The sequence below is a fragment of the Neofelis nebulosa genome, chromosome 2 (genome assembly GCF_028018385.1).
Source record: "Neofelis nebulosa isolate mNeoNeb1 chromosome 2, mNeoNeb1.pri, whole genome shotgun sequence".
Taxonomy (NCBI): domain Eukaryota; kingdom Metazoa; phylum Chordata; class Mammalia; order Carnivora; family Felidae; genus Neofelis; species Neofelis nebulosa.
Genome location: NC_080783.1, coordinates 133,888,275 through 133,895,486, shown reverse-complemented (window position 1 = coordinate 133,895,486; position 7,212 = coordinate 133,888,275). Strand labels below are relative to the sequence as shown.

At 36.7% G+C, this 7,212-nt stretch overlaps 1 non-coding gene across 1 annotated transcript; it reads left to right on the top strand.

Annotated features, from left to right (window-relative positions):
* Positions 1–2,442: 2,442 nt before the first annotated feature.
* On the top strand, positions 2,443–2,659 carry LOC131505729 (small nucleolar RNA U3). Its single transcript, XR_009258520.1, has one exon. It is a non-coding gene; the product is annotated as a small nucleolar RNA U3 (small nucleolar RNA).
* The last annotated feature ends 4,553 nt before the right edge of the window (positions 2,660–7,212 follow it).

Here is a 7,212-nt window from a genome sequence, read left to right as displayed (position 1 = left end):
CACCACATCTCTCATATGTGTTGTTGAAGTCACCTTCTAATTGATTGTTTTGCTTTTGCTCTCGTTCCCTTATGATCTGTTCTTAATGCAATAGCCAGAGGTATCCCTTTAAAACTCATCAGGTAATTTCACTCCTCTGCACAGTAAAAATAAAAGTCTTCATGAGGGCTTACAACATTTTACAGGACCTGCTATTGCTGTGACCACACCTGCTATTGCTGTGACCACCTCTTTGCTGTTGCTCAAACATATCAGGTAACAAACCACATAAGGAACTTTGTGCAAAACCTCTCTTCCTGGAAAGTTCCCCATCCCCCTCATTGTCTTCAAGTCTTGTTTCAATTGTAATCCATTTTGTAAGCTATACTCTGATCATCCACTTGGTATTGTATCTCCATGGGGTGCCTGGGTGGCTCAGGAGGCTAAGCATCTGGCTCAGGCCATGATTTCATGGTTCATGGGTTTGGGCACCAGATTAGGCTCTCTGCTGTCAGCACAGAGCCCACTTCAGATATCCTGTCCTCCTCTCTCTCTGCCCCTCCCCTGCATTCTCTCTTTCTTTCTCTCTCAAAAATGAACATTTTCTAAAAATTAAAAAAAAAAATAACAAATTGCACCTCTAGATATTTTCAATCCACCTTCCCTACATTTTAATTTCCCATAACACTGTCATCTTCTTTAAAAATGTGAAATAATCTACCTCTGTATTTTGTTTATTGACTGTCTTTTCTTGCTCTTACATAAGCTGCACAAGGGCAACAGTCCTTGCCCGTTTTGTTCACTGACTTTACTCCAAGAGCCTAGAACAGATGCTGAATAAATATTTTTTGAATTAATTGAATAGAAGCTGCATCATGCTTGTAGAGGCTAACGCATAGATTTGGAATGAAATTATATTACCTCTCATTTAAATCTGACATTTTTAAACCTTTCATAAAGTCTTAGTCATTACAGCAACAACATATCGTGGATAATGTTATCACCCCACTTACACTTGAAGAAACTAAGGCCTAAGTAACTAAAGAAGATCACATAGTTGATAAATGATAAACCCAAAATTTGAACACTTGTTATTTGAGGCAGGAATCAGGCATATTTAACACTCTGTCATCTTACCTTTATTGAATACATTGGGCAATTCATTTACAGGTCATGAGCTTCTTTTCTCTCATCAGTTAAATAGGGATACCAGTGTTCCCCATATATTATCGCAGTAAGAAGCAGAGATAATATTTGTATTATTTGCCTGGCAAATAATTGTAATATTGCAAATATTTGTAATATTTTCCTGGGAAATAATAGGCAGTAATTAAATGAAAATAATATTCTAATCCTTCCCATATTTACAGTAAGAGATGTCTTAAGTAAGCTCAATCCTTGTGGGATGTATCTCTCTCTCTTTAAAAAACATGCAAGAATGAGGTCAGGGCTCAATGTAAAGGATCAAGAAAATTGTTTATTCAATTTTAATTTAGAACTTAGGCTAGAAGTCAAAGTTCTTTCTCAAAGAGCAGAACTAGGCTCTAGCTAATAATAAATGGTCTGTTTTCTAGAGTGTTCTTTATGCATACTTCCTTAACCAAGCAGCCAGGGTCACAGGGATCTTGGGAAAGATTCAATGACTTAGAGAAATCTATCACAGACCCAGATGGAAAGCCAGGGGCCCCACATCTCCATTTCACTCTACCACTTATCCACCAGGTACTCTTGAGTATATCACCTCTCTGTGCATTACAAACTATAAATGAAACTCATAGAGCTAATGCTTACATAGTGCTGACTCTGTGCCAGACACTCTCCTTGTATCTTAGCTCCTTTGATCCTCCAAACAACTTTCCAGTTAGGAAAAAGAGACATCACTGAGGGTTGGGGTCACCAGATGATGACGAGAAAGAGCTGATTTCCGAAGGACAGAAAATTTCCATAAGCAGAGAGGCAAGATTACATTTCCAGAGGAATGACAGCATTGATGCTGTGTTAATAAACATGCATTGAGTACTGGTTGGCAGACACCTGCTAATGCTCTGTGCATTCCAAATATATATGTAAAGCATGACTTTTAATGGAAGAAGTTTACAGATTTTACAGCCTAGATGGGAAGAAAGACAAGGAGGCATTTAATCATTGTGTAGGGCCAATTGTCACAAATATAAAAGAAATGCAACAAAATCTTGGAAGCAAAGAGAAAGGAAAGATCCACTATTTTAGTGGAAATGAGAGAATATTTGATAAAGTACATGATACATGAATATGAGAGACAATGAGGATTTTGGTAAATAAGGATGAATTTAAGGACATTCCCAGAAGAGAAACAATCTCAGTGTAAACATGCTTGTATAAAGAGCAAATGGCTCAAAGACAGAAATGCATGAAGAGTATAAAGGGCATTAATGAGGAATGTATACAAAAAGACTTTTAATAGTGTTATTGTAAGTCCAGTTAAAGACTATAATACTTTCAGGGGTCATTTCTATAGTTCATTACTAGAGAAGATTCTCTGAATGTGAGGAATACCAGAAATCATGAGAAGGAGATGCAGTGTCCTTTCCTGAGCATGAAGCTGGCTTTGAGTGCTGCTTTTACAGCTGCTCTTTGCCCTTGATGATTGTTTTTTTCCTACTTTGGGTGAATAAAAGAGAAAGGACACCATCTGAGTGGTTTCTAAAAAAAAAAAAAAAAAAAAAAGTAAGTCCAGTTTAATGAGAAAAATAAATGGTTGAAAGGAGGGAGAAAATCTTCCTTGCAGTTCAGGCAATTAATTCTGCTTTACAAATGCTGTGTGTGGGGAGGGTGTGTGTGTGTGTGGGTGTGTGTGTGGGGGGGGTGCGAGAGAAAGAGAGAGAGAAATACAGACTTAGTAGTTGTTGTACACATGGAACTATCACTGAGGAAAACCAAGAGCTTGCTGACATTTTCTCTCTTCTCTCTCTAAATTGCCACATCATAAGTACTTCACTTTTCAAGGAAATGTAGTAGACTCATTGATCCCACAGTAAAGCAAATTTATTCTTAAAGGACCAAAGTAAATACAATGGCTTTAATCAGCTCTAAGAAAACATACTCAGCATTCTCTTCCTTCCCCTGCCTCAAGTGTGTTTGAGGCAGCGCAAGGTCTAAGTTTGAGCAGATGGATGGAAGTTTGAGCAAGTAATTACAAGCTGCAACACAATTTCCTTAAAACGACACACATACTAGACAAATACTTATTTGTGGTTATAGAGTGGGTAAAGTTACTATAAAAATAGTAGCACACCTTATAATAGTGCTGTATGCCATAATTTACCTTTGCTATATCTGAAGTGTCATATCTTGTTCCAGACTTAATATTTAGTAACTAACAATTTAATGTACAAATCTCCAGCCTAAGAAGCAGAATAATTAGAAGAGGCAAGCCCCCCTTTTTACATGGAAAAAGTATAGTGGACCATGCAAAATGCCTGAGGATTATACAGAAGAGAGAGGTGATTTTTAGTTATGAAAAATGTCTGGCAATTTTCTTTCTTTTTTAAGTTTATTTGTTTATTTTGAGAAAGGGAGAACAGGGGAGGGGCAGTGAGAAGGGGAGAGAGAGAGAATTCTAAGCAGGCTCTGTACTGACAGATGCAGGCTCAAACTCGTGAACCCGTCAGACATTTCATTGACTGAGCCACCCAGGTGCCCTGGGGAAATTTAAAAATAACTCTTATCAAGCATATAGTAAACTCAATGCAGATATGCAGAAAGTATATGAAAGTAAATGCCATAAGCACTTTTTTTCTAGAATGTCCAACTTTGTTGATGTTTCTTTCTCTGAATTGCTGAAGTGTCTTACAGACATTTCTGAATTGAAAACAAAAATTTGGAAGCTTATTATGTGTCTAGGAGAAACGCACCTCTACACACCATAGTCTTTAGAAGTCTACAGCCATCTCAGAAATACTGCTCCTGACCGTTCCATACATAAATTCCTATCCAGCACTAAAAACTACTTAGTTATGCTTAAATGTTACATGTGCATGAGCACCTTTTTTTTTTAAGGTTAATTTATTTTTGAGAGAGAGAGTGTGAGTGGGGAAGGGGCAGAGAGAGTGGGAGACACGGAATCCAAAGCAGGCTCCAGGCTCTGAACTGTCAGCACACAGCCCAATGCAGGACTCAAACCATGAACGGTGAGACCATGACCTGAGCCAAAGTTGCTTGTTTAACCGACTGAACCACCCAGGCACGCTACGTGAGCACTCCTAATTTGATGTGCATATATCCTCTAGAAATAGGATTAAAACCTAATTATTGTAAGAAATGCAGTCAAATCCATCACGTTTCATCCACCAAAGGTCAATGCAATAACAGAATATGGTCAGTCCTTTCAGTTTTATGCTTTGAAGAAAAGAGCATTGAGACAATTGCTCTTTTTTTCACCATCCAAAATAAAGTCTCTCATTGAACAACAAACAAAAATAATAATAAAAAATATATCAACAACAACAAACACATATCCTACACTATAGAAAGTTTGGGCACATTGGGGTTGATTAAATGTTGGCTAATTGAACAAGAATCTCCAAGGATTTGACTCCTTTCTCTAAATTTATTGGGAATATTCCATTTCATTGAAGTAGTTTATTTGAACTTTCTGGACACCAGCTTCACCACACAACAAAGAGTAAGAGTCTGGAATTCAGCTCACTTCAAAATATCAGAGCTTATAAGACTCTTCAAGGGCAAAAGCTGTTTCTGGCAGTTTATACGAGATGAGATCTCTCAGTTAAAGGTGACACTTTGTGGGTTTTTTTCAAGACCTATAAGTGTGTTGGGTACTTACAAATGAGATAACTTAGATAAGAGAAATCAAGTTTACACATTATTCCCAATATTCCCTTATTTTCCATCATTTCACCTTTTATAATTTTGGTCAAAAATTGCAAAAGGGAATGCAAGAACCTAGATGCTATCACAGGGCCTAGCACACTGAATTCAGGAGGGAGGGAAGGGCAGAAGGAATGAGGAAAGAAGAAAGAGAGGGATAAACAAAAAATTTCTACCTAACCAGAGGAATATTTGGTGTGATCTCACACAGACACAAATTTGAGGCATCCTTCCAAGAACTACAAAATAAAGGAAATAAGATTGCCTTATGAAAATTAAATGTTAACACTATCCTATAATCCCTAAGAACAAAGATAAGCAAATTCCCTTTAAACAAACAAGATTGGTTCACTCATATAAAAAAAAAAAGTCTATTAACATATTCAAAATATTATTAACATATTTGAAGAAGAACTAATTATTCAGAGGAGCATTTACAGTCAAAGAATCAATAAAAGGAGGGCCTGGAAAGCAACCTGTGAATAAGGCTTGTCTGGAGACTCTTCCCATGGACTTTGATCATATTTAACAAAGGAGATAGATGCATAAGGCTATCTTCATTCAATACCCTTTAACGAAAGAGTTAACTAAACAATTCCTTTTTGTTTTGTTTAATTTAGTGACATTAAATCAACTTCTGATTAAAATGTACAGTCTCCTTGTAGGCTTCCCAAAGGATAAAATGTGAAAGTACCATTGAAACAACACAAGAAAGCCTTTAAAAGGAGCACACTAAGAATGTATAGTGCATCAAAGACATTATGGATGGAAAAAAAAGAAAGTTTCAAAATGTCTCCTTTTGGGCGGTGAGTAACCTGAACACAAACCATTTCAGGAAGGTAGTAGAGCTGAAAACCTGATTTCCATGAGCTGTGGAATGAGAGTTCAGGAGAAAAGAGCCAGCAAAGGCAGATAAATTATCAGTAAACATTGCTGTGAAGAAAGGACAAGAGAGTATCTAGATCTGGAAAGGCAAGGAATCAAGGTGGCAATTAGCCAATTTTCAAATCTGAAGAGAAAATTGATTTGGTACCAATACAAAGAAGCATTAAAGCATGGAGGTGATAAAGATGTGATTAGTTGCTAATTATATCTCTTTTCTCCGTGAACTAGATCATTTGTTATAATTAAGAGGGGCTTTCATTTAAACAGGAATATAATTGCTCCTCCTCACAAAACTCCACTAAAATTCCTTTACAGGAATAAAAGGGTTTTGTTTTATTGCCTTTGTTTTTGGTTTCTGAGGGATAGAGCAAGAGAACATGACCTGGAGAGGGGCAGAGAGAGAGGGAAAGAGAAAATCCCAAGCAGGCTACAAACACACTGTGAGCACAGAGCCCCAGACAGGGCTCGGACCCACAAACCATGAGTTCATGACCCGAGCTGAAACCAAGAGTCGGACACACAACAAACTGAGCCACCCAGGTACCTGCGAAAGGTTGTTTTTTACTGGAAAGGCAGACAGAATGAAAAAACAGACAACAGTAATAAAGTGATCAAGCAAATGGAACTTTATCATAGAAGAATGATGTATAGGATTCTCAAGATGTTGATGAAGGGAGCTCCCAGGACATTAGTGCATAAGTTTTAGAAATCAATCAATCCGGGTGGTAAAGAAAGGCTGGGCTCCCCAGGAGCATTTAAATTGTAGATTAAAGGCAAAGAGATTATAGATACGTAGATAGCAAAAAAGGATATAGGTAGACAGAAAGATATATAGACAGGTGCACTGATAGATTATTTGATGTGGTTGACCATTTGATGATGTTATGTAATTCTTTCAGATTTGGAGGAAAATTACTAGCAAGTACATTGAAACTTAAGCAAAAGAAATACTGAAATATTTAAAATTCTAGAAAAAGTAAAAGTTATTCAAGGACAGAACTATCATCATGGGTGACATGGTGGTTCATGTGGTTCAGCTTAAATAATTTTTATATATTCATAGGCATGTAAATGTTGATTACTTATTTTAAACAAAATTTTTAATAAATTATATTGAGAGTATAGTGGAGAGGAAGCATGTGCGTGTGTATGTGTGTATATGTGAGAGAGAGAGAGAAAGAGAGAGAGTAAGAGAAATGGAAAGAGAAAGAGAATAGGGGAGAGTGAGTGTGTTTTGGATAGATCATCTCCATGTATTGGAGAGCTAAATACTCAGCTTCACAATAGGAAATCTATAGATTTTAAATTTTTTTGAATGAAGAAATAGCAGTAAAATACATTTATTTAAAATTAGGAGGTTTAGTCTCAATAACTAGAAATTAAAAATTGTTTTTGTGGAGTGGGAATTGGGTTAGGCAGTGGATAGAATAGAGCTATTATTATTATAAGCCTTTAACTACAATGTGACTCATTAAACTGAGT